The sequence below is a fragment of the Tauraco erythrolophus genome, chromosome 1, assembly GCF_009769465.1.
Source record: "Tauraco erythrolophus isolate bTauEry1 chromosome 1, bTauEry1.pri, whole genome shotgun sequence".
In the NCBI taxonomy this organism is placed as follows: Eukaryota; Metazoa; Chordata; class Aves; order Musophagiformes; family Musophagidae; genus Tauraco; species Tauraco erythrolophus.
This window is the reverse complement of record NC_141465.1, coordinates 24,671,552-24,691,970: the sequence shown is the minus strand read 5'-3', so window position 1 is coordinate 24,691,970 and position 20,419 is coordinate 24,671,552. Positions and strand designations below refer to the sequence as shown.

The 20,419-nt window shown below is 40.7% G+C and overlaps 1 pseudogene; it reads left to right on the top strand.

Moving 5' to 3' along the window:
- The first annotated feature begins 10,965 nt into the window (after positions 1-10,965).
- Positions 10,966-15,368, top strand: LOC147529378 (U3 small nucleolar RNA-associated protein 4 homolog pseudogene; annotated as a pseudogene).
- The last annotated feature ends 5,051 nt before the right edge of the window (positions 15,369-20,419 follow it).

Genomic DNA, 20,419 nt, shown 5'->3' with positions numbered 1-20,419 from the left:
ATCCTTTTTATTCTTCTTTTGAGATGTTATCTGTTTTACTGTTGGTTTTTTTCCACCCTTTTTCCTTACTCTTTTTCTGCTCCACAAATATATTTTACTACTGCAAGTTTGATTTTTTTTTTTTCTGATAGACAGCCTAAATTCTCTAAATTCTCATTACCTCCTTTTAAGGACCCTGATTAATACTGTCTCAAGCAGACACATAAAAGCTTCTCATTAGTCTTAATTTTAATAGTTTTCCTATTACTTTGAATTCAAATTCAGATTTGTTTTCCTTCTAGGAGTAGATACTGTCAAGGATTCCTCAGCTTCATCAGCAGGTCTCTCACAAAACAGAAAAACCAAACTTCAATATTTTTTTATAATCCATTCCTACTTTCTGTTAAGTTTTTATTGCAACCCTCAACCACATAGATCTCTTCTTACAAGCCCTTATTTCTCCTAAACCTGATTCTTAATAATTCTAGTTTTAGGTAAAGATTTCCCTTACCTACAAACCTGTATTGCTATGCTATGCAATATAGAAATAAACAAATTTAAATGTTAGCTTATTGGAAACACAGCTGCAAAGATGTGTCTTCTGGAATTTCCTTTCTTTTGACACCAACACATCTTTTGTACTTGTACATAGGGTTAATAGCCTTCAGTGCAAGTAAAGCATAAATACAAGAATTATCTCCTGGCTGCCTTTTCAGTTCACTTTTTATTCTCCCATTCTTGTTGTCCAGAGAGATCAGAAATAGCTGCAAACAATCCTCTTGCACCCTTCCCAAAGCTCTTGTTCTGGAATAGCTGCAGCATCTCCCTAAGAGCAGGGAGTAGTCTCAGTTCAGAATAAATCCCAATTTCCATGCTTATGTCTAGTACTTCTTGTAAGCTAATTATGGAATCCACAAATGCAATTGATGGCAGAGCACAATAATCCAATGGAAATTTTGGGTGGGTTTTTTTTGGTCTGATGGTATTTGGAAATATTAAAGGAAAAAAAAAATCTCACTATTATTTGACATATAAACAGCTAATTTATCTGCTGTAAGTTTTAGCTCATTGGTTTCTACTGCCACTCTTTTTGTACTAGCTAATAAGCAGCTCTTCAGCTTTTCCCTCCAGTTATAGAAAACTCCAGAGAGATATTTGCTAAAGACACAGGGGAAATGAGACAATGGGAGGGAAGTGCAAGCACTCTAAAAACCATGAAAAGATCTTCCAAATATAGTTCCTTTTTGCTTTGCTTGACTATTATCCATTAGCACTTAAGTCTGAGTAACAGCAATATCCTAACAAAGTTAAATGGTGTTCATGCAAACAAAACATAATGCTTATCATGGTACCTAAAGACCTCATAAAATTAGAAGATAGGTTAACTTCTCTCTTTTTCAGTCCTAACACATTTCGGATAGATCACACATTCAACTCAGACACCCAGAAACCAGGGTCATAACCTCAAGATCATTGTGTCTACTTCATTGTCTACTTTTTCTTCTGAATATTTTTATATCTTTTTTTTGGCTCCAATTGCTGAGCAATTATTTAAGTAGCATCTTAATCTCTATTAAGTAACTTGCAATTCTCTTTTCAGACCATAAATTTATAATCACTAAGTGAAACTCTAAGTCCACACAGCCAGTTTTCTGTACCATAGCCTTGATTATACACAAGAATATATGGTTCTTGTCCTTTTCCCCATCATCTTGAAACAGGGATTGGTCTTCTTTTGTAACACAAAACCCCTATCTAAATAGCAGGAAGTAATGTATTCACAGAGAGCTTAAAAACAACAGAAAAACTACAGTCGAGGGCATGTATTTACAATTCAACATTGTCATTTTCATCTTAACTAATTCTTTTCATTTACCTGTTTCATACATCTCAAGTCTCCCATGAGACAGCAGAATATGACTATGACTATTTTCCTTCCTATTTAAAATTATTCTAACATAATTTCCTGAATGAGTAACTTCACTTCTGCCATCCAGAGGGACCTTGACAGGCTGGAGAGGTGGGCCTGTGAGAACTTCATAAAGTTCAGCAAGGTCAAGTGCAAGGTCCTGCACGTGGGTCGGGGCAATCCCAAGCACAAGTACAGGCTGGGCAGAGACTGGATTGAGAGCAGCCATGAGGAAAAGGACTTGGGAGTGCTGGTTGATGAGAAGCTCAACACGAGCCAACAATGTGCACTGGCAGCCCAGAAAGCAAATCGTATCCTGGACTGCATCAAAAGAAGTGTGGCCAGCAGGTCGAGGGAAGTGATTCTGCCCCTCTACTCAGCTCTCGTGAGACCCCACCTAGAATACTGTGTTCAGCTCTGGAGTCCCCAACATGAGAAGGACATGGAGATACTGGAGCGAGTCCAGAGGAGGGCCACGAAGATGATCCAAGGGCTGGAGCACCTCTGCTATGAAGACAGGCTGAGAGAGTTGGGGCTGTTCAGCCTGGAGAAGAGAAGGCTCCGGCGTGATCTTATAGCAGCTTTCCAGTACCTAAAGGGGGCCTACAAGAAAGCTGGAGAGAGACTTTTTACAAGGGCATGTAATGATAGGACAAGGGGCAATGGATTTAAACTGAAAGAGGGCAGATTTAGGTTAGATATAAGGAAGAAATTTTTTACATTGAGGGTGGTGAGGCACTGGAACAGGTTGCCCAGAGAAGTTGTAGATGCCCCATCCCTGGAAGTGTTCAAGGCCAGGTTGGATGAGGCTTTGGGCAATCTGGTGTGGTGGAGGATTTCTCTGCCCATGGCAGGGGCATTGGAACTAGATGATCTTTGAGGTCCCTTCCAACCCTAACCATTCTATGATTCTATGATTCTAATACAGTTATTATTCTTGTCCTTTTAAATCTTGAGAAATGCTAAAATCCACTAATTCCTTCAAACATGCTAAACATTCAGGATGACCAGACCATCAGTGAACCAGGTCATTCAGATTTCATAAAATCATAGCAATAAAACCCGATCATTGCCTTCCTCCAGTCCTACCAGACAGTTTCCATGTTCGTGGTAGAGAACTTTATTATTTTGTAGCATGAGTTTCACAATCTTGAATCAGTTAATATGCGATGATACATTATTATTGAATATTAGCACATCATTACTGGCAGAATGTAAATACTTTCCAAGACATTTTGAAAACATAGGTCTCTGCACTCACAAACTGTACACATTCCCAGCTGCATACCTTCCCTCCTTTGAATCGGCAAGATGTGCTGCCCAATGTGCAAATCATTAAAAGAAGTACTAGAAGAGCAGATAAGTAGTATCACAGGCAGTAGAAAGTTACGGTACACATGCAACTTGTCAATGTGACAGGATCCAACTTTTCAAGATATATTTATCCATCAAATTCACCCATGGAGGGGAAAAAAACGCTAAAGATTGTCAATTTGAGGTCTGTATACACCTAAACCTTTAAAATCAGATTCAGACATTTCCTTATCTGTAGGCGTATAAAGTCTCTGCATAGTTAAGCCTCCGTTCACACAGCTGATGCATTTCCTTAGTACTGTGCACACAGAGATACCTAATTCCTAATAGTCAATACACATACTTCCTCAATTTTCACCTGTGCTCTTAATCTTTCCTGTTGAGCTCTGTCTAAAACAGAAATACCTGCAGCAAAAGAGAAACGGAAGCCTATGCTTGACCGCTGCTGAAGACATTCACCCAGGATACCAAGATCTAGTCCTATTTTAGTGAATGCATGCAAAGCAGCAGCTTCAAAATGGGAAATCAAATAGTTACTCCTGGCAGACACCTTTGCAGAGAGGCTGATATCTCCCTCTCTACCTGTTGGCTAAGCTATAAATGGAATCTAAGTTGTGAGTCAGGAAAGACTACTCGTATCTTCTCTCCCTCCACAGACAATTACGAAAGACTGGCTGAAGTAAGAAAATGAAGACAATAGTTGCTGAATGCATGCATCTCACAGGAAGCCTTAACGCTTAGCAGACTCCTGGCATTGTCACTCCAAATCTAAACTGTTGACTAAAGGAGGTTTATGGCTCTATTCGTCTGTGATTTTTGGCAAGCTGTCTAGAAATTTTATTGTGGAGTAGAGAATTAAACCTTGACATGCAACATTCTGGCCTTGCCAGTTAACTATGCCTGTCTGCATATTAAACAGTTACATGCTACTGAAACGTAACTCTTACGTCTTGTTCCCAGCAAAGATAGCAAACACGAACTCAGTACGGTAAAAATGGGAAGGCTGGTGCCTAAGCTCAGCTTATAGCTCACACACAGGTCTACGACAGTACTAAATCAGAGTAAAACTCTTTAAACTGTATTTGCTTCAGCAACAGTAATCCCAACGTATCCTGGCCTTTGAACAACTTGTGCTGCGTGAGGTACAGGGATGCTCACAGTCCAAGTTCCCTGGAAGTGCACGTAGTTCTGCAGCAATTTAACTACGTGGAAAGCCAATGATTTCCAGTTAAAAAAATATCTCCACCTTGTCCTTTAAAAGCAGCAAAATACATACGCATTACTTAAACTTACAAACGTTTTAATTAGGTCTTCATTCACTCCTTATTTGGGTGCCTACTTTTCAGACATTTACAGATGTTGCATTAGCACCTCACCTGACCTGTAAAAATGAGCTCAACAATGGAGAGGGACAGTCACCCTTCATCCATGTTCTGCTCCCTCCTTCGAGTCGTTCAAGAAAATGGAGGTAAGAAAACGCACTTACAAAAACACCGACAGAGCTTTGCCCAGCTGTGCCATGCAGAGATATGACCTGTCCAATAAGGCATCAGACTAGGCCATGGGAGACTTTGGTTTAATTTTCAGCTGTGTTAGGACTCTGACACATAACCTTGAATAAATTGTGCCTGTGCATTGGCTTTCTCTGCCGTGAAAGGGATTTTGATTGTTCTCTGGTTTGTTCTGTAAAGCACTATGTTCTACAGACACAAGAGGTAGGTATTATTGTTTCACAACTTAATCTCGACTATCTGAAAATCTATTCTTCCACGCCAGTGGCACTGCTATTTAGTTGTTTATTATGTACTTTTCCATCATCCAACAACAGATGTACTTTCTGGATAGTCTTCAAGATTGTTTTACAGAACACTTGAGACTATTTTGTTTTAATTTTATTTCTTTTGTTGCTTACTTTCTTTAAGCATTTTATCCTCAGGGATTTGGCTAAGCTATGACCATTAAAAAATTATACAGCAATATGTAGTTTCTGTTTTCCATTTAAGCTAACTTTTGCACAAATAAATCTCAAAGGATTGAATATACCTTCTCCACTTTTCTGATTCTATCCCCATGAATGCTTCTTTCTGTCTGGGCAATGTCCTTTCCCTTTGTAGCACAATTATTAAAGCCAAATGTTGCTTGAAATATGGATTATATTTGCCTTGCTCATAGAATTAAGAGCATAGTGATTTCCTTACCTTCCTGTTTGTCCAAATCCTGTCATCGAGTTTACATAAACAAGTCAGGCAGTCTTTCTTGAGATGAAGGAGATGATGACAGGACGAAAGCAGACCAGAATGAAAGTTGCAGAAAATATGACCTATTCCAAAACCCCTGAATTTCTCTAGTGTCCATTCCAGAGAGGCCCAGACTGCTAAAATAAACTTAATCTATCAAAAGCATGGTTAATCCAGGTCATGACCTTGTCTTCTGTTCCCACTCCCCCCGTCCTTTGCTATTATTAAAGCCACAGCATTTCAGAAATTATGTATCTATACATTTTAAATTTGACTCAGACTTCAGGAGGCTATGGAAAATTTGAAGCCAAATACAACTTGCAAAGAAAAAGTCTATGATCAGCTGTAGCAAAAGGAAACAAAAGGGTTGAAAAATTGCTTCAAAATAATGTCATAAAGTCACTACAGCAGAGACTTTCAAAAATTCTGCAGGAGTTGCAACTATGCAGCTCCATTACATTTTATAGGGGCTGTATATTTATGTTGCCTAAGTTGCCCTGAAGAACCTCAGTCTGTATATCTAATGCCAATAACATAACACTTGGAATTTATTGCTTAATTTAAAGTCTTTCTGCCCACTAAAGAATTCTCAAATTCTAAAAATTTGGAGTAGCTTCAAATACCAATCTTCACAAAGAAATAAAATTCTATTTCAGAAACAGCTCCTTCTTTTCCTTGAGTATTAAGCATAGACCCAGAAAGAGGGTTCAAATCTGATGCACTCAGATATATTGGGTCTACAAGCAGTTTTTATTCAGTTGGAAGCAGGCTAGAGTCAGCCTAGGAATATTTAGGTAAACCCAAGAAGCAAGACTGGCAAGGAAAAAATCTAGCCTGTTCCTACTAATCCCAGTTATTTCTGACACGTAGACTCAACCTAAAAAACTTTGAGATGCTCTAAAGATATAATTACCTGAAATTCTTCTTTCATAAAACTGGCATTTTACAGAAAGTGGATCCATTAAGAAAACAAAAATTACATCATCCTCAAGCCCCCAAGTTTTATGGGTACCAATAGAAATCAATTGCTCCCCTCTCTGAACCTCAGTGCTGGTACTGAATTAACAATTATTTCAGATTAACTACATTTCTAGAGGTAACTTTCAGGTAACAGGTACTCTCTCCTTTACTTTTCTTTTTCCACCTGGGGGTTTAAATGCCCAGAAAAGCTAGTGAAAAAAAACCCACAAAAACTCAAAAGATCAGTCTTTCCAGTAGGGCCAAAAGAAGGGTTTTTTTTCCTCCCCACAGTAAGTCCCTTAGCAACTGATCAAGAACTTTTATGAGTATTCCATGAATTGGCTAGTTATTTCTCCCAGCCCTGCACAAACAAGATTCCCATGACCCATCATCACAGGATCATCACTTTGCAGGACTGATAAAAAATACCCACAACCCCCAATACAATTAGCAAGACACACCACCCAATAAAAACAACTAGTTAGATCTTGGCTGAACATTGCTCTCAGAGGTGAGGATACAGATGGGCGCCACAATGCATTATTACGCCATTCTGCACAAAGCTCCTAATTCACTTAAACAGACATGTCTTTGGGAAGGCTTATGTGTTTTAATCACAGCTACGGTAATTATTTGTTAGCACACTTACCTCATACAATAATAAGTAAAAGCTTTAAGGTCGAGCAGGATACCTATTAATGATTTAACTCCTGGGATGCTGGCTGGTTCGAAACCTAATGTTCAAAAGAATGCATATTTTCTATAGGAGATCATGGGCAGAATTAATTTTCAGGGCTTATGCACTTGTATAAGCCCTCTCTGCAAAAGCATAAAATTAGGATAAAACTTACAAAAGTCACAAAATTAGTTAACTGTTATGATTTAAGTAACTGTTTGCTTAAATAATTGATAACCGGTGCTACCAATAATGCACAAGAGAGGATTTTCACTGTAATCTCAAAGATATAATTAGATTGCATCAATATATTCCAGCCTAAATCCTATCCAGAATATAATAGGAAAGAATACACGTGTGTTTGTTTTCTGATCAGTTGAATTAACAACTAATACATATAAAATCTTAAATCTTTACATCGAGACCAAGCTTCCATAACTATGAAAGCAGAGAACATGGGTAAATGACTCCTCATGTTAAAAAGGGAGTTCATGGGGAAAAAAATATCAGTGAGTGTCAGTTCAGCAGTGGCTCCCTGCCATTATTTGTAACAAACACTCCAATACATTCACACTTTTCTTCGCCTTCAGGTCTACACATACTTTTTCCCTGAAGCCACATCTACACAGGAGAGGATTCAAAGCTTCACTTACTGTATGCACTGATTCACATTTCCATCTGCTAGTTCCCCAAATCCAAAGTGAGTCTTGGCAAAGAGCTAGCCAGGACATGAGCTATTAAGCCCTTTGAGTTTATTGCCTGAGATCCACCACTGAAACTAGCTGTCAGAAGCAAAGAAGAAACAGCAATCTGTGAGAAGGCAGTGAAACAGTGGCAAAAGCCTAGGGCTGGGTGAGTGAAGTGAGGAAGCAGTATTAGGGGGACAACTGTACACCGGGAGAAGGATTTGGCATCTTGAAATAAAAATGTCTCAAAAAATAGAGACTCCATATTAGTTCATTACAATTAATTCTAACAGGCTCTGCCTCACCTCATTTTTCATAGAATGGTTTGAGTTGGAAGCGACCTTAAAGATCATCTGATTTCAACCCCTCTGCCATAAGTAGAGACCCCTTCCATCAGACTGGGTTGCTCAAAGCCTCATCCAACCTGGCCTTGAACACTTCCAGAGATGGGACATCCACAACTTCTCTGGGCAACCTGTTCCAGTACCTCACCACCTTCACAGTGAAGAATTTCTTCTTTAGATCTAATCCAAATCTGTCCTCTTTCAATTTAAAGCAATTAATTACCCCTTGTCTTATCACTACACGCCCTTGTAAAAGGTCCCTCTCCAACTTTCTTGTAGGTTCCCTTTTCAGATGCTGGAAGGCTGTTCTAAGGTCTCCTCTTCTCCAGGCTGAACAGCCCCAACTCTCTCAGCCTGTCTTCATAGGGGAAGTGCTCCAGCCCTCGGATCATCTTCGTGGCCCTCCTCTGGACCTGCTTCAGCAGCTTCATGTCCTTCTTGTGTTGGGGACTCCAGAGCTGAATGCAGTATTCCAGGTGGGGTGACATGAGAGCAGAATAGAGAGGGAGAATTACCTTCCTTGACCTGCTGGACACACTTTTTTGAATGCAGCCCAAAATACGTTGGTTTTCTGGGCTACAAGTGCACATTACTGGCTCCTGTTGAGCTTCTCATCAACCAGTACCTCCAAGTCCTTCTCCTTGGGGCTGCTCTCAATCCATTCTTCACTCAACCTGTACTTGCACTTGGGATTACCCCAACCCATGTGCAGAACTTTGCACTTGGCCTTGTTGAACTTCATTAGGTTTGTGTGGGCCCAGCTATCAAGCCTGCCAAGGTCCCTCTGAATGGCATCAGGTTCCTTAGATGATCTCGAAACAGATTTTCACCTACAGTGAGTGGTTCTTCATTGTCTCAGTCCCTGCCTTTGCCTTCTGTGACTTGGGTGGTGTGGCCAGAGCACTTGCCAGCAAAGACTCAGGCAAAAAAGTAATTTCTGTGGAAGAATTAACATTTTATAAATTTATAGCAAAAATTCCATTAACTGACATTTTTAGGTGTTTACTGTGCCGTTCTCGGTTCTGTGTAATGTATGCCTGCTTCTGTGTACATATAGGCAATAGCATCAGAATTAAACATGACATGTCGAACACTATTTAAAACATATACATAAAATTCTCATCTTCCCCATTCACCTTTCTTTTCCTTGTCAGCCATCTTCTGCCTCTTTTCTTTTTTTGGAAGGTTTTACCTCCAGTTTCCCTTCCGCAGCTTTTGTCAGCCTTTTCTCTTCCCTCTCCCTAGTCTTTTATTCATTCTTACTCTCCCCTTTTGCCTTTCAAATTTGCTTTTTGCCAAAGTATTCTCAACACTATTTGAATAAATACAAGCTGAATGGATACCACAGGCACAAGCCACTTCTACTGTGCTGCAATAAACAATGCTTCACTTTTTCGTTGATGCTGCCTTCAACAATGTAGCTCAGATTATACCCACTTCATATACGTATTGTTTCAGTTAATAGAAAGCAATTTCATGTTGATTCCAGAAGCTTGAAAGGGATTTTTGAGGAAAAAATATAAGAACAACCTAACAAAGTAGAGAACAAAAAAATAAAACGGTCTGGCCTCATAACGATACACACTGCGTGTATACATGAAGTAGAAGATTATAATTTTAATAGCTCAGACATACAAAGAACAGGGGAAAGGACTGTTATTCCACACAAGCTAAAGGCTAAGTTTCCTAACGAATTCCGCTCCCATTTCCTCAGTTAAATCAAGGAACAGCCCTAGTATTCCGATACAAGCCACCTTTTCCCCAAAACCTCTTCTCTCAGTCTTCCCTGTCCTCCTTGACTGCTCTCTGGACACAGAGCAAGGAGGAGGAGGAGAAAGCACAGAACAGGGACAAGCGCTGCAGTGTCACTGTTAGTCTATCCAGAGGGCTAGGAGCTTCACAGAAACTTTTTTTTTTTTTTTTCTGAACACAGATAAAGTTAGGATAATCCAGACTTTAAATTATGAAATCAATATTTAAAGTAATTAAAAAAAATGTCCTGCTACACTTGTGTTTGGGAGAACAGGGAAGGAAGTACTTTAGCTCTAATCAATCTGTTATCAATTATGGGAATGTTAAGTCTGTGAATACTGCACTGAATCCATCCAGAGGCTAACTTCTCCACTGAAATAAAATCTTTCTGGAAAAAAAATTAAAAAGTTACACAGGCTTCTGTTAACACACATAAGGAAGAAACGTTGATGAATAGAAAGAGGTGAGAGTAAAAGAGGAAATACAAAGGAATTTAATTAAAGTAATTGATTTGAATTGCAAACTTTCTTTGCTTGTATGATACAGCAGCAGAATGAATTCTTCTTGTTGATGATGGTTTGGCTTTAGCCCAGGTCCTGCACTACCAAAGCATTTTATCTGTGCATTTTCTTTCTTCGTTATTATAGGGATTGCTGTACAGAGGTTATTTTTATGTTAGCGTTCTTAGTCGTTCCCTCTCCCTCAAAATTCCTTTCCTTTAATCTACTCTTCAGAGAATTTGGCAGAAAATTTTCCTCTTCATATAAAGAGATAGGGAAAATGTCCCTTCACCTCGTAAACTACACTTAGGGATTGTTAGATACAGAGGAGAAAGTGGAGAATGATGACAAAGGAAAATAAAAAGGAAGATAAAGATACAGTCTTCGCACATTTAAAGCTATTCCAAGAAGCACAAACCATAAGCAGATTCTAACCTGTACTGAAAATAATTGTTACTTTGCCCATCTTCTGCTGATTTTTCTCTTCCAAACACATGCTTACCCAAGTAAGCTCCTCTCCGACAGCTTCCGCTTCCGGGTGCGCCGCGCGCACGTGGGGGCTGCGCGGGGCGGAGCGGGCCCGGTGCCGGTGCCGGTGGCGGGGCGGGATGGGGGAGTTCGAGGTGCACCGGGTGCGGTTCTTCGGGCTGGTGCCGGCCGGTGTGCGCTGCCTGGCCCTGGCCCGCCCGCCCGGCGGCGCGCGCCTCGCACTGGCCCGCACCGACGGCGCCGTCGAGATCTACAACCTGGCCGCCAACTGCTTCCAGGAGAAGGTGATTCCCGGGCACTCGGCGCGCTCGGTGGAGGCGCTGTGCTGGGCGGCGGGAGAGCGGCTCTTCGGGGCCGGGCTCGGCGGGGCCATCACCGAGTACGACCTGGCGCGGCTCCGCGCGGGCCGCTCCGTCGACGGCTGCGGGGGCCCGATCTGGAGCATGGCGGCCAACAGCGGCGGCACGCAGCTGGCGGTCGGCTGCGAGGACGGCTCGGTGAAGCTCTTCCAGGTCGTGCCCGGGGGGCTCCAGTTCGAGCGGAACCTGGACAGGTGGAAAGGGCGCATCCTGTGCCTCTCCTGGCACCCGTCGGGCACTCGCATAGCAGCCGGCTCCATCGACAGCCTCCGCGTGTTTGACGTCGCTTCAGGCCAGACCATCCAGAGGGTCATGGTGAACTACCACGTGCAGAGGGTGAAGCGCGAGTGCGTGGTGTGGAGCGTCGCCTTCCTCTCCAGCGGCACCGTCATCACCTCGGACTCCTTCGGGAGGGTGCAGTTCTGGGACTGGGAGCGAGGGACGCTGCTGGAGTCCCACACCGTCAGCACCTCGGCTGCCCTCTCGCTGGCTGTGTCAGAGAAAGAGGACAGCATCATCGTGGGCACCTCAAATGGGGCCACCTACCAGTTTCAGCTGTTGCTGGTGAAGATGGGCAGCCTGGAGAAGCGCTGGGTGCGGATGAAGCCCTTCCAGCATCACACTCACGACGTGCGAGCTGTGGCACACATTTTATTTCTCCCCCTCTACTCTGCCCTTGTGAGACCTCACTTGGAGTACTGCGTCCAGTTCTGGAGCCCCCAACATAAGAAGGACATGGACCAGTTGGAGAGGGTCCAGAGGAGGGCCACGAAGATGATAAGAGGGCTGGAGCACCTTTCCTATGAGGACAGGCTGAAAGAGTTGGGGCTGTTCAGGCTGGAGAAGAGGAGGCTCCGGGGTGACCTTATAGCGGTCTTCCAGTACCTCAAGGGGGCCTACAGGAAAGATGGGGAGAGGCTGTTCAGGAGGGCCAGTTATGATAGGACAAGGGGTAATGGTTTTAAAATAGAGGGAGGTAGGTTCAGGTTGGATATTAGGAAAAAATTTTTTACTATGAGAGTGGTAGAACACTGGAACAGGTTGCCCAGAGAGGTGGTGGATGCTCCATCCCTGGAGACGTTCAAGGCCAGGTTGGACAAGGCCCTGAGCAACCTGATCTAGTTGGAGATATCCCTGTTCCTTGCAGGGGGGTTGGACTAGATGACCTTTGAAGGTCCCTTCCAGCCCTAACCATTCTATGATTCTATGATTCTAAGTTATGACTACTTAAGCAATTTAGTGTTATTTATTTCACTTCATCCAGTGTGGTCTTTCTCGTGCCCATGGAGCACTTCCTGATATAGTTTCCTTTGGACTGAGTTTGAGAGGCATATATCAAAAAAGCCAACTTGACGTGTTGTCTCTTGGTGGTGATGCAAGTCCAACTTTTGTTGCTCTCTAGAATACACTCTTTATTAAGGCAATTTATTATTATTATTATCATTATTATCATTATCTATTATTTATTCTTGGCAGCACAAGTAAGGCCTCCCTGTCCACTCCAGGGTAAGCAGCCAAACATTCTGTCTAATTCAAAATTGATATAAGGCTGGTCCCAGGGAACCTGACGATCCCTGTCTTACTATTTGAAGAGGTGGGAAATTTTTCTTCAGTATTTTTCTTCAGTTTTTTCCCTTTCGTGACCCCATCACCCTTGCAGGTTCAAAAAAGCAGAACAGCCAGTGACACCCTTGTGAGTTGACTCAGAAACTTTTTCTCAGAAATGCCAGCAAGAGGTGCTCAACACCTGTTGCTCATTATCCCCTTATGGTTTGCATGCTCCTGACGCTTCTCAACTTCATCAGTGAGGCATAAAACACCTAAGGCCACTCATGCTGTAACACCTTTCACAGTACAAAAAGAAACACTTGAGGAAGTACAAACTATAACTGGTTTAAGTACATGGTGTAACTAATAATAACATTAACTTAATTTGAATTGGGAAATTACCTGCATTTATTTTCTTTACACGCACGTTTTTTTGATAGAATACATTAGACGACATGGAGGTGATTGTGAGGGATTTGAATAGATTCATGGTAAACAGTGGCTGTGGAGACCAATAGTTTTGTTCAAACCCCATGAAAATTGAATGACCATAGTGAATTACAGCAATAAAGATTGACAGCCTAAGAGAAATGAAATCATAGCATAGAATCAGGCTCTATTACAAAATTGTCTCCTGGGTCATCTGTTTGTTTGCCCCAGTAGAAACCTACTACGAAAGCAGCACCATCACAATCCTTGGAGTAGACATCAGAAGAAAAAGAGAAGAATAGCCTTGGAAATGCTATTGTTTTCACATTCCTACAGTCTGTGTAGTCACCTGTATGCAGCCAGAAACAGGAGCATCAAAAAATAAGTCTGTATTTACTTTTTTAAAATGGAAGATCGAATCACCACGTCACTAGAATTAAAACCTTTGTTAAAAGACGGTCTGGTTCTGCAAGCATGAGGTAAGGGTTTAGAATGAAGCTCGTAAAGTCCTATGGCAAGACCAGGACTCAGCAGACCAAAGCAGAGTGTTCCTGTTCTCTGAGAGAAGGGGCATATTCTTGGCTGGGGCATGGTAACAGAGCACCATGGAGATGAATGAAGTCTCTGTTGTCAGTAATACCACATCAGTATGTACTACTTCATATCTATCCTGACAGGGCTGCTTGGTGGAAACCTGTTCAGCTGATCTGGTAGCTTTCACAGGCATTAGACATAATCACCAGTTTTGCTTCTAGTAAATTACGTGGTCTATTTGTTTGCACTTTTAGCCAAAAATAAACAAAATAAAAAGACTGCCTATACTTGTGACCTTTCTGTCTATTATGCAGCTAAAATTCTATTTGAGATTAATTTGTTGCTATTTCAAATGAAATCTCACAAGTCTTTGAACAATGATGTTAAATTTTCCCAGGCACAACTGCAAGCACTTCACTTCATAAGCCTTGGAGTCCTCTTTGCCTTTTTTGTAGTTATACTGCAAGGGCAGCATACGATTGCCTACAAGATTAATGCACACATATCTTTCATTACTTCCAAATGGTGAACTCTTACCTGACAACAGGAATACTTTTTATATTGACCCCAAAATCCATAACCTTCATGTTGCAATAAGAAAGTCCACCCCTCCTCTGTTTCTCCATTCCTCAGGATTAACCAGTTCTTCCAGTATGAAATCTTTGCACTTCGGCATACTGCCAGCACCACTCAACTTTACATCATGAACAGTTCTCACTAGCATGCTCCCTATGTGAGAAGTACTAATGCAATAGTAAGAAAAACCTCAGGAGTGATCTTAAGGAAACATCATCTGTAACCTTCTTCAGCTCCAAGACCTAATCTTTTGCCAATATGTTATTGATCTCAGATTTCTGCTGCTTATCCCCATCTTCTTCAATATAGCTAATTTTCTGTGCGAAACTATTTCAAATTCATTACAGAAGTCCATGAAGACCAAAATCTAATATTTTTCTTGCCTACAGAATCAGTTACTTAAAATCTTCATTTAATATCAGGTTATCTGATGTGATCTTGCTTTAATAAACACATGCAGTGATACCTCTAATTTTTTATTTGCTTCCATATTTAAGTTATTGTTTTAATAAAAACTCATTATATTGACACAAATTATGGAGGTAGTTTAAGAATTTGACGGGTGAACATGGAAAAAGAAACTTCAGATCTTTTGGCCTCCCATCTTATACCAGGAATAACAATACAGAGTTTCTTTAAGAGGTAAGGTGAAAAAACCACCTGTAAACACTAGGTAATGGTAACTGTATAATCGATTCTTCTTCATATTGCACATTTTTCTAACCCAAGTATTATTAGTGGGTAGCACAGTCAAATTATGAATGCAGTAGTACTGTTTAAGCAGAGAAACCTATATGCTTAAAACATTAAACATTCAGCCTCTAAACTATTATTGTTATTATTTATATCATCATATCATCTGGGAAGCACTTCTGCAAAGCATTCTAACCACAAAACAGTGATCCATAATTACTGCTTGTGTGTGAGAAAAGGCAACAGGTGGATTCAATGGAAATCAAGGAGATGACCATTTTCGAACACAGGTGACCGTAAAAACTAACTTCCGTGAAGTTCTTGCAGCCCTGCATCAGAGAAGAACGTTGAACATGGATGGCATGAAGGACATATTTCTGTAGATATTTGAAAGGAAGCTCAGCAGTAAAACATGAGCCCAGCAGCCTGGAGGGGGCATTCTGATTCTTTACTGGAAACGAAAGTTTACAGAATCAACTGGAATCTGGTCCAGCTCTCTCTGCCAGAGGCGGATGCTTTACAAAGGAACCTCCCAAACTAGTTTCCTCGGGTGTCTCCACTGGTAACAGTCATACTTCTGATCAAGCAGAGGCATGCTTTCCCACCCCACCTCCTCCCAAACAGGAAGTTAGCTGGTCCCCAGGTCCGATAACTTCCATCTTAAGGGTTGGTTAAAGCCAGGCTTATACAGGCTTTCAAAGCACCGTAGTTTCCCCCTCATCACTTTTCACAAGCTGTAGCTCAGTATATCCTGGCACCCTGCGCTTCACACTGTGATCTAAACATGCAGCACTGAGCATGCCATGAGGGCTGCCCCAGCGCTTCCTTAGGTCTGGGCACACTCAGAAACAGGCCTTTGTTCAGCTGCAGTAACTATTTTTCCATAGATTTACTCACTGCTATCTATCTTCAACACCCCCTTTTCTCTCCTTTGTGAGCCTTGATGCAGCCTCTCCTGAATTGAGGCTACTCTCAGCCTCTTGATCTGCCCCATGGGGTACCTATGTGTCGCCTTCACCAACCCACCCACCTCAGGCAATTCTCCATTTTCACAATTCACCCACCAAGTCTTCAGGACCTCTACTCAAGGGAACTGTGCATCTCCTCCAGCCCTATGTCCCACAGACCCACGCAACTTCAAACTTCATAATCAGCTTCAGACACGACTTGTAGAAAATCAAGAAGCAGAACCCGAAAATAAGATGTTTCCCATCTTGTTGTCCTGCGTGTCCTCTTCAAGTGCACGGTGGATAAGACACACCAGAAAATAAATCAGTGCCATGAGCATTAGAGAAGGAGGACTAATGCCTGGACATCCACAAGAGATGAAAGAAGCTAACCAGCACCAGGACAACACAATAGCAGTATGAATGTGATGCAGAGACTCCCAGACCACCGTGCCATAGGTGGGAGAGGTAGTATTTTGAAGTGACTTAAAAGAGGAAGACCAGAAACAGGAGCTGTTCCTGGGACAAGAAAGGAAGAGCAATTTCATATCCCACTGGGACAAGAGCGAAAAGCTGTCCAGAGGAGAAAAGCAAGACAACAGGACATTCAGGGTGGAGTCATGGGGTGGAAAAGCATAATACAACAATAAGCTGCATGGTTGTTCCAGGAATCAGGAAGAGCGAAAATTATAACACAGCGGAGTGAGGGGAAGAAGGCATTAAAAGGATAGTTAATGGATATTTTTTTTTAAGGGCAAAGCTCTTCCTGCACTAAAGGAAGCATGTTGCTAGTTTCAGCGTTGCAATAGCAGCCTTGCTTTGAAAGCTTCATGCCAGCTATGTGGCGGCATTTCGTGCCACTTCTGTGTGGTGTGAGCAAGTGCATACTTAGAGAGGGACTAAATAACTGCATCAGAAGTTCATCAGGTAGGACATGTTTTTGAAACAACCAAACTTTCTGAAAGCTTGCCTGTTTTCACTTATGACTATTAACTTCTAGGGCCTACAAACTATAAAAGTAAACTTTAGGACAATTCATATCACTAAGGCAAAGTGGAAAGAAAAGTCCATCTTGTATTATATGGAAATAATTATTACTGCAATTTTTCTCCACTATTAAAGGAAAGCCAGCATAACTCTATCTAACGTTTCAAAGAAAACAAATCCCAGGTAGAATACTGCAAAAACACTGTTCAATGTCCTATTAGTAAATGCTTGTCAGATCTTCAGAAGTGTAGTTAAAGACATGCTTTTTAAATGGTTAGAGTCATTTATGAACTTGGATGTAGGTGAATCTTTACATTTTGCTAGAGGATGGCCTTCAGGGGCAAATTTCCAATTTATTTGAATCAGAAATTATTTGTCAATTTTTACTTTCTGTTTCTATTGGTAAAAGTTTCATAATGAGATCCAGGCTAAGGTTTTAACAGTTAGAAAATGATAATCATATCAAACAGCATTATTATACTTCTCAAAATATATTAAAAGGTGTTTGAGGAGAGATAGTAACCGCAAAGTTGGTTTTACACAGGACAAGATATACAAACTTTCAGGAGGAGTCTTTAGACCTTAGTAAGAAGGAGTAAAAAACATCAAAATGCACACAGATATATTTTTTTTTAAATATATATATTTAATTTTATTTTATAATAGCAATGATTTCTAGGATTCCTGCAATTTGGATACACCCACAAGATGATTTAACTTAAAATGTAGTTATTTTTCTTGTTTATTCACAAAGAAATTCCATTAACCTTGAGCTTGCAATGTCAAAACAGTAATGGTGAAATCTGCAGTTTACATTGCTCTTTGCACTTTCAAAAACATTTAGTAAAAATATGGCTAAAAGCAATCTACAGAAAGTGTAGGAGTAGCTAATGGAAAATAATATGACAGATCAACACAAGGGTTCTAAAAAAGCTCCTATTTGTCTGCCAATATCATTGTCATAGTTACTTTTGTTTTTTAATAAATTCTAAAAAATAAAAAGTAAGAAGTGCTAAACTTCAATCAGAAGGAGTCTGCAATTTAAAATTAAACCATAAATATGATTTAGTATAGGATCACCTTAACTTTTTAATACAAATGTTTTAAACCTTATTTTATGCTTCACATGAATTATACATCTGCAGTTCATATCATTTATATATGATGTGGCCTTTAAGGAATTTGACAATGGACTGGTCTAAGATCAAAGGAAAGTTCTCCAGAATGCTTTTAGGAATAAACATCAATCTGACATTCTAATCTTTTAGGCATTTGGAAGTGAAATATCAATTTTATCAGATAATTGTCTACTAGAGGTCAGTGTATGTCAGTTTGCAATCATTTTCTATTACAGATATAATACAGAGAAGGTATATATGTACTGGAACACATTTTCCTGACATAATTATAACCAAGTAGTCCTTCAAGCTTCAGGAAGGTAGCATAGGTAAAACAAAGATGTTTAAGCTGCTCTCCTGAGCCAGACAAGATGAATAGCATGCACAAAAGCTTTAAGTCTCCTGTTATGGTACTGCCCTAGCAGGGATAAATTAGTGAAAAAAGCTTAAAATAATCATGAGCAATATTCAATGTCATCTCAGAAACGCTATTGTTTTCAGCATAACTTTATAGAAACCTAAATTTACCAGAAATCGCAAAAAAAAAACCCATAAAAATCTTGTTTAAATTTATTTCATATTCACTATGCCCTTTAATTCCTCTAGGGTGCCTCTTCTTTCCTTTTTATGAATTTTATTCCAGATCATTATATTGTCCCTTATTTTAGAATCAACTTTGATCTGTTTCACCATAAAGAGATGGAGTTAAAGTCTAATCCAATTTATAAATGTAAACAAAAAATAACTTCAGTTACCTTATTAGTTACTATTTCTCACCCTTAAACTTTCCATAAACTACTTTCAGCTCTCACAGTCAGAAATTATTTTTTCCAAAGCACCACATGAAAAACGAGAACGTTGCAGATAAACAAAGCGAGTTCAAAGGTGTCTCTTGATCTACATCAGTGTAATCATGGTGAGAGTCTGCCCCATAATGTCTGCTGATTTTTAAAGTGGTAAAAGACATGCATAGAAATGCTTTATTAGGTGAGAGTGGAATATTCTGTCATACAATTATTTCAGGGTTTGGTGATTTTTTTTTTTTTTCTGCTCAAGATTACCTAAAATTAGTGGCATCTGCAAGCGGATCAAATTCAGATGTCCCAGGATCTGGCACTGAACTCCTAAGATACGGTCTCTTGACCTCTTTCCAAGACCACCTGACACTAAGTGCTATTGGCTCTGTATCCAATAGAAGGTACTAGGCAAAATTTCAAGTACAGGTTTTTGACTTGCAAAGCAGAACAGGAGGGTGGATTCTGTGCCTGTTGCAGTCTCTGTGAGCAAGTATGTGGCTTTGGACATCCACGTCACTTCTTTGAGGATGTTTCCCTTGTCTATCTGGCTTAGAGGCCTTTGTGGAGATTCTGCTCCTTTTAGGCTCTAAGCACTGATGGGGTGTGAAAGCACAGCCATAATCCAGGTAATAATAAATGCACTCACTCTCTCATCAGAGCAATGCTTCAGGGGATTCAAACGGGAACCTGGTAAGCTCCAGGATGATCTTCTACCTGTGAACATGCCCAAACGGAAATACCCGTCAGCTGTAGCCCCACAGGGCTCATTATAAGATAAAGAACTAAGAATCAGCTTGCAGAGACTAAAAAAAAAATAGTTTAGAGGCTTCTCTCTATGGGATTCTTGGGTGATTTAGTTTTTTCTGAGAAATAAAGATTCTCGCTGCATAACTACCATATTTAAAAACTGCAAGGGAAAACTAGGGCAAAGGAAAAACACTCTCTTAAAAAAAAAAAACCCAACCCAAACAAACATCAGACCTCATGTAAAGCTTTATTTGCTGGGTTTTTCTTTTGTCTTTTATTTTTACTCTGAAGAAACCAATTGCCTAAAATTGTGAGACAGTAGCATTCCAGTCTGTTATCTCATACTGCAGTATTGACTGGGTTTCACAGGTTAAGACATAGGCTTCCTGGCCTTACATGCCAGCCAGGCTGCCACTGCCTCCCTCCACATCAAGGGAGTAAGCATACATCTAACACAGGCTTTTGGAGCTCTGCACAACATCACTGAGAAAGAGTGTCTAGCCTCAGGTGCAGACAACATCAGATTAGGTCCTTTCTGACTATGACACCTTTTCATTCCAGTATGGCCATCCTGAAGGTCAGTTTAGACCCACAGAACAAACAGATGTCATGCATATGACATGTCCCTTCCATTGCAGGCTGGCTTCACTATGCCACAATGGTGACAGAATTGTCAATGCATGGAGAAGTCTGGTTTAGCCTTTCTCAACCTCTTAATCCTCAAAGACAACAGAGACAATACAGTAGAAAAAAGCGAATGATGTTGCCTCAAAAGCACAGTATCCAGAGGGTTAGTCTGGTGTAACACAAACTATATTTTATCCTGCTGGCTGTCTGT